Source organism: Equus asinus, chromosome 5 (genome assembly GCF_041296235.1).
Source record: "Equus asinus isolate D_3611 breed Donkey chromosome 5, EquAss-T2T_v2, whole genome shotgun sequence".
Lineage (NCBI taxonomy): Eukaryota > Metazoa > Chordata > Mammalia > Perissodactyla > Equidae > Equus > Equus asinus.
Window position 1 is genome coordinate 105,097,876 of NC_091794.1, and position 7,953 is coordinate 105,105,828.

Below are 7,953 nucleotides of genomic sequence, written 5' to 3' on the forward strand. Positions count from 1 at the left end.
CTCACAAAGCACATTCCACAAGGCTTTGGGGTCATGTTTTCAGTGAGTACATTTTGGAATTCAAGTTTAAATTTTTCATGTCCCTCACCAATCCTGTCTGTCTCAGTCAAGTTTCATCTTTGTGCCTCCCGACACTGACATGTGGAATAGATTCATTCATTCATTCATTTATTCAGGAAATAGTTACCTACTTGGGTAAATATCCCAGTGGAATGGCTGGATCGTGTGGCAGGTGTATATTTAACTTTTTACGAAATTGCCAAACTGTTTTCCAAGATGGTTGTACTATCTTCGTAGCACTTATCAAGGTCTTGTCCTTTCAACTTACTTGTTTACTTGTTTATTGCCTGTCCCCCCAACTAAACTGCAAGCCCTCGGAGGGTCTTCGACCTTGACGCTCCGCCCCGTGCCTGGTGCACAGTAGATGCTCAGGGAATTGACTGACGTGCAGCAGCTGAACAACATGCGTGTACTGCTTCCTCCTATCAGGGGCACCTGGAGGACCTGCCGCCCACCTCTCTGCTTGTCCTCAGGATGCCACTACAGTCCAGGCTCTGCCCCGGAAGCCATTTGGTCCATGCCACTGGTCATGCAAATGGCTGATGAAGCCATTTCTTTCTCATGGTTGCTTGTGTCCTTTAGGTAAAGGCCTATTTTAGATCCCTGCCTTGCTTCCTCCCGGCAGAGGGATCTTGGGCCAGTTATCTAGCCGTGCCAAGCCTCAGAGTAATTGTGGGGATCACATGGGATAATTCACACAGCAAGCCTGGCACAGCTCCTGGCACTTCATAAATGCTCAGTTAGCAAATAGCTGCGCTGCTGCTCTGAAAGAATACAGCATCCTTCAGCAGCTCTCAGCATCTCCTGGCCCATGATAAATGCCTGTTGGATTGGAGCAGCAGACGAGATGGAGAGATGATGCTCATGCCCCTTTCCCGCTAGCAAAGCCTGGGAGACCGACCTCAGCATTTCTGCATGCTGCTGCCTCCCCAGCCTCCACCTCCAGTGCTGCCACTTTGTATCTGGGTGACCTTGGGTTAGCACTTAATCTCTATGAATTTTTTTTTGCATCTAGAAAATGGGGATAGTGACAGTCATTCCCCGGGCTGTGTGAGGCACAAAGGAGGCACTGAAAAGGGAAAGGCTTTGAAATGATTTCCAGCTGTCCTTCAGTCTACACTGTACTGGACACCCAACAATTCTGATGTGGTCCAGCCACTTCCTTCCCCAAGTGGATAAATCAAGCCACAAGAATCAAGGCAGAGAAAATAACCAAAACACTGTCTGAAAGCCACCTGCACCTGTAAGAGAGCAGGGCCCACCATGTCAGAGAAGGGCCCGGAAGGCAGAGCCGTGGCCCCTTGGTGGCACAGGGATTAAAGCTGGGATTCTGTCTGGAGACCTTTCCGCCGGTGTTTCTGCTTAGCTTGTCACAAACATGCCGGCGCTGTGTGTCCCACCCTGAGGTCTGGCAGGGTTGGGTGGCCTGGGTGTTTGGTTGTCAGTGTTGGTCTTTGTATCTGTAGACGTGATCTAAAGACAGCAGGGAAGGGGGCTGGAGCAGGTGAAGGAATCAAACGGAGCCCTGGAGGATTGGAGTCGGGGTGGCTCTCCTGGGCTCCCAGACTTCATCCCCTGTCCTTCAGCCCAGCCTCTGGCTGATGCCAAGATTCTGAAAGTCTCAAACGCCATTACGGCTGCTTAGTGCAATTGGCCGTGTCTGCAGCACGGTTCACTCAGAGTCAGGAAGGGGACCCACATGTGGGGAATCACATGCGTGCAGGGAGTTGGGTGGGCCATTTGCTGTCCCCTCTCCCAGGGCTTTCTGCAGGAGCCTGGACACTGTGGGAGGTGTGAGAGCCCCCTCTCCAGAGGAGGCATTTGTTTCTGTGACTAGTCAGAAGGAAGGGGGGCTGATTCTGAAATATTTGTCCCAATGGCACAGAATTCGAACCTGCAGCAGCATCCACCGCCGACTTTTACAGGCCCCAGGCAGCCTCCTTGAATGCTCCTCCTGAGCCTTAAAGTGCAGCCAATGATTCCTAATGTCCCTCTTGCTTCGCCACCTCATCAGAGTCCTATGAAAATTAGTGCTGGGCTAGCCCCATCCTGGCAAGGCGGCCCCAAACACTTAGTGACATTTCCCTGTCCCTCCAGAGACCCATGCACTCAAGGTGGGCATCAGAGAACCCATCTGAATGCCCTGTGGACCCCTTGGTGAGCGTGAAAAAGGCAGAAAAGGAAACTACCTGTGCCCTGTATTCCAGGAAACTGGTTGTGTGAGACACGAGCCAGGAAGAATGTGGATGTGAGAGGCTATTGCCCACGACAAAGACAGCCCCCCGCTGCTGTCTAAGTCTCTGCCCTGTGGCATTGTCTTCTTCCCCTTATCCTACTCCAGCAGTCCTCTCTATGTCACTAGACGCACGTGTGCACACGTGTGTGTACACACGTGTTTATGTGTGCACGCACAGGCCCTCACTAAACGTGCACTGACTGCCTTACGTCTCCCACTGCCCGTCCCGGTTCTGTCCCTCTGTCCCACTTCTGTCTGAGTTCGGGCTGCCACCTCCTTCCCTCTGTCAGGCCTCCCGCCTCTCCACGGGGACGGGTGGGAATTCCAAGGGAGGCATCTGAGGGCTCTGGCTGCGCCTTAGAGGCTGCTCAGACACACAAACCAGGCCGGTTGTGGCCGCCAAGCCCGCGGCTGGCCCCCGAGGAGGCTATCTGCTGGGGTTTATCTCGGTGTTTGCTTTCACCCTCTTCTGCTGGGCCGGCTCCCTGCCACTGGCTTTCGGGTCTGGCTCTGCGGCAGGCTCCGTGAGGTCTCACCTCTCTTGCTGAGGGGCAGCGAGGGAGCTGGTGCCCAGGAGGGGAGGAGAGAAAAGAAAAGAATGAGGAAGCAGGCAGAGGGGTCGGGCAGCGTGCTTCCACAGCTCCACCAGTTGGGAAGCACCTGGAGGGAACCCTGACCCCCTTCCTCTTTGAGGAGCCCTCTGGGAGGTGGCCTGAAGGTCAGTGCATGACCTTGGTTCTGGCAGCTCAGGGCCAAGGCCTGTCCGGCAGAGCCCCTGTCCCCTGTGGAGCCTGACCACATCCTTGGTGATCCTGGATGAGCTGCAGGGCTCCTGTGAGCTGGGGAGTGGGTGGGGGTGGGGGCGAGGCTAGGTGACCGACTCCTGGCAGGTGCTCCGTAAACTTGGGGCATTGCGGGGGCAACATGGGGTCGGTGGACACAACCAGGTTTTCAAGTCAGTGAGACTTGAGTGGGGCCCCGGGCACTGCCATTAAGTAGCTGCACCACTTTGGACAAGCGGCCTTTATTTCTCCGTGCCTTTATTTTCCTCCTCTGCAGAATGGGGTCCAACAATTTTCTGCTACGCAAGAGGGTGGCTGCCTCTCGTGGTGGACACGGCTCAATACACAGAGGCCAGGGATGCGTTCGGATGAATGCGTTCCGCTCCCTGCCAGGCACTGACACAAGGTCAAAGCCGGGGACACGGAGAGACAGTTTAGGACCACGGTGTGCCGAGCTGACCAACGTGCCCTGCTGCACTGGCCAATCCCCAGTGTGGAAGGAGCCCAGGCTTCCTGTCCTGGTCCCTGGCACAAACGTGTGGGTTTCAGGTTACCCATCGTGGGGGGCGTACAATGAAGGGCACCTGTTGCCTATCCAGTCACATGTCCGTTCACATCGCCCTCCCCCACCCCACCCCAACCAGGATTCATGTCTCGACACCGAGCAGACACTTGTCTGGGCACACCAGGGCCTGCATGCCCATGTCCCTGACAGATGGCGGCCACTGCTGCCACCTGATGCTCGAGCTGGCAACGTAGTAAGGAAGCCCAGAGCTTTGCCATATGCCAAACACAACTCCGCTACCGGTCCCGTGCTGTGATCTGGAGCCGAAGCTGGGGAGTGGCACTCCAGAAGCCCCCCTTGTGATGGTCAATTTTCTGTGTCAACATAGCCAGGCAGTGGTGCCCGAGGATTTAATCACACACTAATCCAGGTGTTGCTGTGAAGGCATTTTGCAGATTTGGTCAACATCTAACCAGCAGCTGACTTCAAGTGAAGGAGATTATCCTCCAGAATGTGGGTGGGCCTCAGCCAATCAGTTGAAGACCTCAAAAGCAAAAAACTGAGGTTTTGGAAAAGAAGAAATGCAGCCTTAAGACTGAGTTTCTGGCCTCCTGGCCTGCCCTACAGATGTCAGACTTGCTGGCCCCTACAATAGTGTCAGCCAATTCCCGAAAATAAATCTGTATAAATACATATATAAAGAAGAGATATGTAAATAAATAGACATTGAAAGATATATAGATATAAATATCCTATTGGTTCTGTTTTTCTGGAGAACCCTGGCTGATACATCCCTAGTCCAGCTGCCTGATCCCCTGAGGGCAGCATGAGGCTGCCAGCACAGAGAGCCAAAATCCCCGTGGCCTTGGGTTTGACTGGTCTGGACCCCTCGCTTCAGCACTGCTCTGACCCTCATTAGTGGAAATGGGTTCGAGTCGACATCTCCGGACAGAAGGGGTTTTTAGAAGTCCAGCAGACATTTCTGCAACCATTGACCAGGGGTCAGCGGTATAGATCAGAGGTTGGCAAACCACAGCCTGTGGGCAGATCCAGCCACTGCCCTTTTGTGTAAATAAAGTTTTATTGGAATGTAGCTGTGCTCATTCGTTTGTGTTCATTCGCTTCCGTGGCATCTACGCCTGCTTTTGGGCTACGATGGCAGCGTTGAGCAGTTGGGACAGACAGGCTATGACTTGCAAAGCCTACATGAAGGGGGGTCTTCTGGGCTTATTCCTCAGAACACCCCCAGGGAGGTCCCCCAGCTCCCTGGGGCCTGAGCAGGGAGGAAAGTGAGTTCTCAGGAAGGTTTGGTGCAGCTGTTCTCAACCCTGGGGGGGGGGGGGGTCTTATCAAATGCAGATTCCCAAGCCCACCCCTAGAGATTCTGAGTCAGAGGCCCAGGTGGGACTTAGAAACCTGGGTTTGCTCCCCAGAGGATCCTAATGCTGGGGATCCCGGGGCCATGTTTTGGGGAACGCTGGATTAGAGAGTTTCCTCCGTCCAGGCTGTAGGAGCCTGTCCCTCGGTGGTGCCTGGACAGGAAGCTCCCTACAAGGACATCAGGCCCTTAAGGACATCCCGTGTCTCTGGGTACCCCGGATGCCACGAGGGTGTGGCCCTGCCTTGGCTTAGGGTGCAGAGCCACTGAGAGCCAAAACGCAGCCTCGCTCTGATCAGCCGGGCTTAGGATGGCCTGGTCAGGGTGCCGAGCGGTGCTGGCTGGAGCTGCCCCTGAGATAAGAGACGTCCTTCCTGTGCCAAGCCAGGCCACCCCTCTCCAGTTGACACCCTTCCCCAGGATGGCATCTGAGCCTGCTCAGGCCTGGCTTCAGGTGGCACTTTGATCATTTCGCTGAAGTTGGCATCTGCTTTTCTCTGCACTCGGCCTTCCACGTCTGTGATGCTGTGACAGCCTCGTCATCTCTTTGGCACCTCAAAGAGATTTGAAGTGTCCCAACCCAAACATGGGGAGGGAGATAAAAATATGAAACTCCCACCCGAGAGTCTGGGTGAAGGGCCATGATGAGGTCCAGGGGACAGCAGAGCCCTGCAGCCTTGTTACTGCTCAGCTCAGCGCGAACACCCCATCAAAGGTGTGGAGTGAATGAGGGCGAAGTGGCAGGGGAAGTGCCAGGCTTAGAGTTCCCTCCACAGGCCCTGACAATGCCCACTGCCTGCACAGACAGACCGTCTCCTGGAGGGGCAGAGAGAGACAAGTCAGCTTCTTAATCATCATCTCTTTATTGACAGCTCCAGAGAGCACATGCAACAGGCTCACAGGACCACAAGGGCATGGCACCCCCCTCCCCCTGCTGCCCCACACTGTAAAGGAACCACAGCCCCCCAGGGAAGCTCCTGAGAGTCAGAAAACCCAGTGACTGAGGGCCCCAGGCCCAGGTGCTCCATTTGGTTTCCTCTAAAAATAAAGACCAGTTCCAGCCAGGAGGCAGGGCTCGGAGCCCGCAAGTTCATCATTGCTGGGCATTAACTGGGCAAACCGGATCTCAGATCTGCCAACTCACATCTGAATGCAGATGTGCCCGAATCATCCAAATGTCCCTGATGTCCAATATTTCTGGTCTCTCCTCCGTGTCCTAGACCCCGTGTCTCTCAAACTTGATCGTACACAGACAGAGAACTATTAAAACCCTCATGGCTGGGCCCCACAGCCAGAGACTCTGATTCAGTGGGTCAGGAGCCGGGTCCAGGATCCCACATTTCTACCAAGCTCCCAGGAGATGCCACACTGCCCGTCCTGGACCACACCACAGGTAAGGAGGGGCTAGAGGGCCCTGGCACCCAGAAGAGGCCACCGATCCTGCATCAGAGCACCCGTCCTGATTTCGATTCGGAAAATACACCCCCGGCAAGGCCAGCCCCTGGTTCTGCAAAGCACGGGTTCCTGTCGCACCCCCCCCCCCCGGCACACACGCACTCCCCACTCCCTCCCACGAGGCGGAGGTCATTGTAGAGGTGATGGTGCCCCTTCTGGCCCCGTGACGCCCCAACAAGGAGCCTGAGCGGTTGACTGTTCTGTCCCACTGTCCGTCCCAGCACCCGTTTTTCCCTGCTCTTCTGTTGCTTTATAAACATGTTCCTGGCAGAGCACCTGCGTGTTTACTGTCTCTCCAGCTGCAAAGCGAATCCCACTCCAGGTTGCGTGTGCCGTCCGTCTCAACGCGAGATCTTGAAGGGTGTATGAATACGGCCGGAAGTAAGGATCCCCCCGCAGCATCTCCACGGTGCAAGGGGCTGTGGCTTTGGGGGTTGACTTGTGTCTCAGCCACTCTTCAAGGGGCAAGTGAAGCTGTCGCTTTCCCACGAGGCTTGGTCCTCAGGTCCTCTGACCCTCAGCCCATTCTGAGCAAGCTCCGCAGCCACTCTTGGCAAGGTAGCCCCATGGGAATCGCGGGCGCCCCTGGGGAATGGCTGTGAGACGCCCACTGGAGGAATGCAGGAGGCGCAAGCACCTGGCCAGCAGCTACTGATGTCCACTTGGCCCCTGCTCAGCTCTCCCCTGGGTGGGAGTTTTAGAAACTCGTGAACCTGTTACTGCAAAGCCACTTACACCTCCTGCTCTGCCTCAGTGTCCAGAAGCTATACATGCCGCCTCGGGCTGAGTCCAGAGCAGTTCCCCAAACCTCTTTGACCACAGAACCCCATTCCCACTTTTCCAGTGGAGCATCTCATGGCCCCAGCGTTCCAGGGGACACACTTTGGGGAAGGAGCCTGAATGGTGACTTGACAATGATCTTTTGAGTATGTGATGGATCACTGTCAAAAAACAAAACACCTACTACAATTATCCTAGAAATTATGTGCTGGGCACTGTCTAAGCACGTTATAAGGATTTGGCATCTACTACTCACAACACCCCTGTGAAGGGAGAATTATTATCCACATTTGACAGATGAAGAAATCAAAGCACAGAGACCTTAACCAAGTTTCCTAAGGTCACCAAAGTGGTGAGAGGTGGAGGAGGCCGTTTGTCACCTGCTGGGCTCCCACAGTGGGCAGGACGAGAGCAGAGGTCTCAGGCCTGGCTGCACGCTGGAGTCACCTGGAGAGCTTCGAAAACACACGAAGTCCAGACGCAACCCAGACAAATTAAACCAGAATCTTTGCGGGTGGGCCCCAGGCATCGGCACCTTCGAAAGTTCTCCAGGTTATGCTTAGGTGCAGCCAAGGCTGAGACCGCGGACCAGAGCGGGATCTGTAAACTCTGGCCCGAGGGCCGGACCCACCTCACTGCCTGTTTTGTGTGGTCTGCCGGTTAAGAGAGTTTTTACGTTTTTAAATGCGTTTTAGGAAATCCAAAGAAGAATAACAGTCTGTGACAAGTGAAAATTATATAAAATTCAAATCTCAGC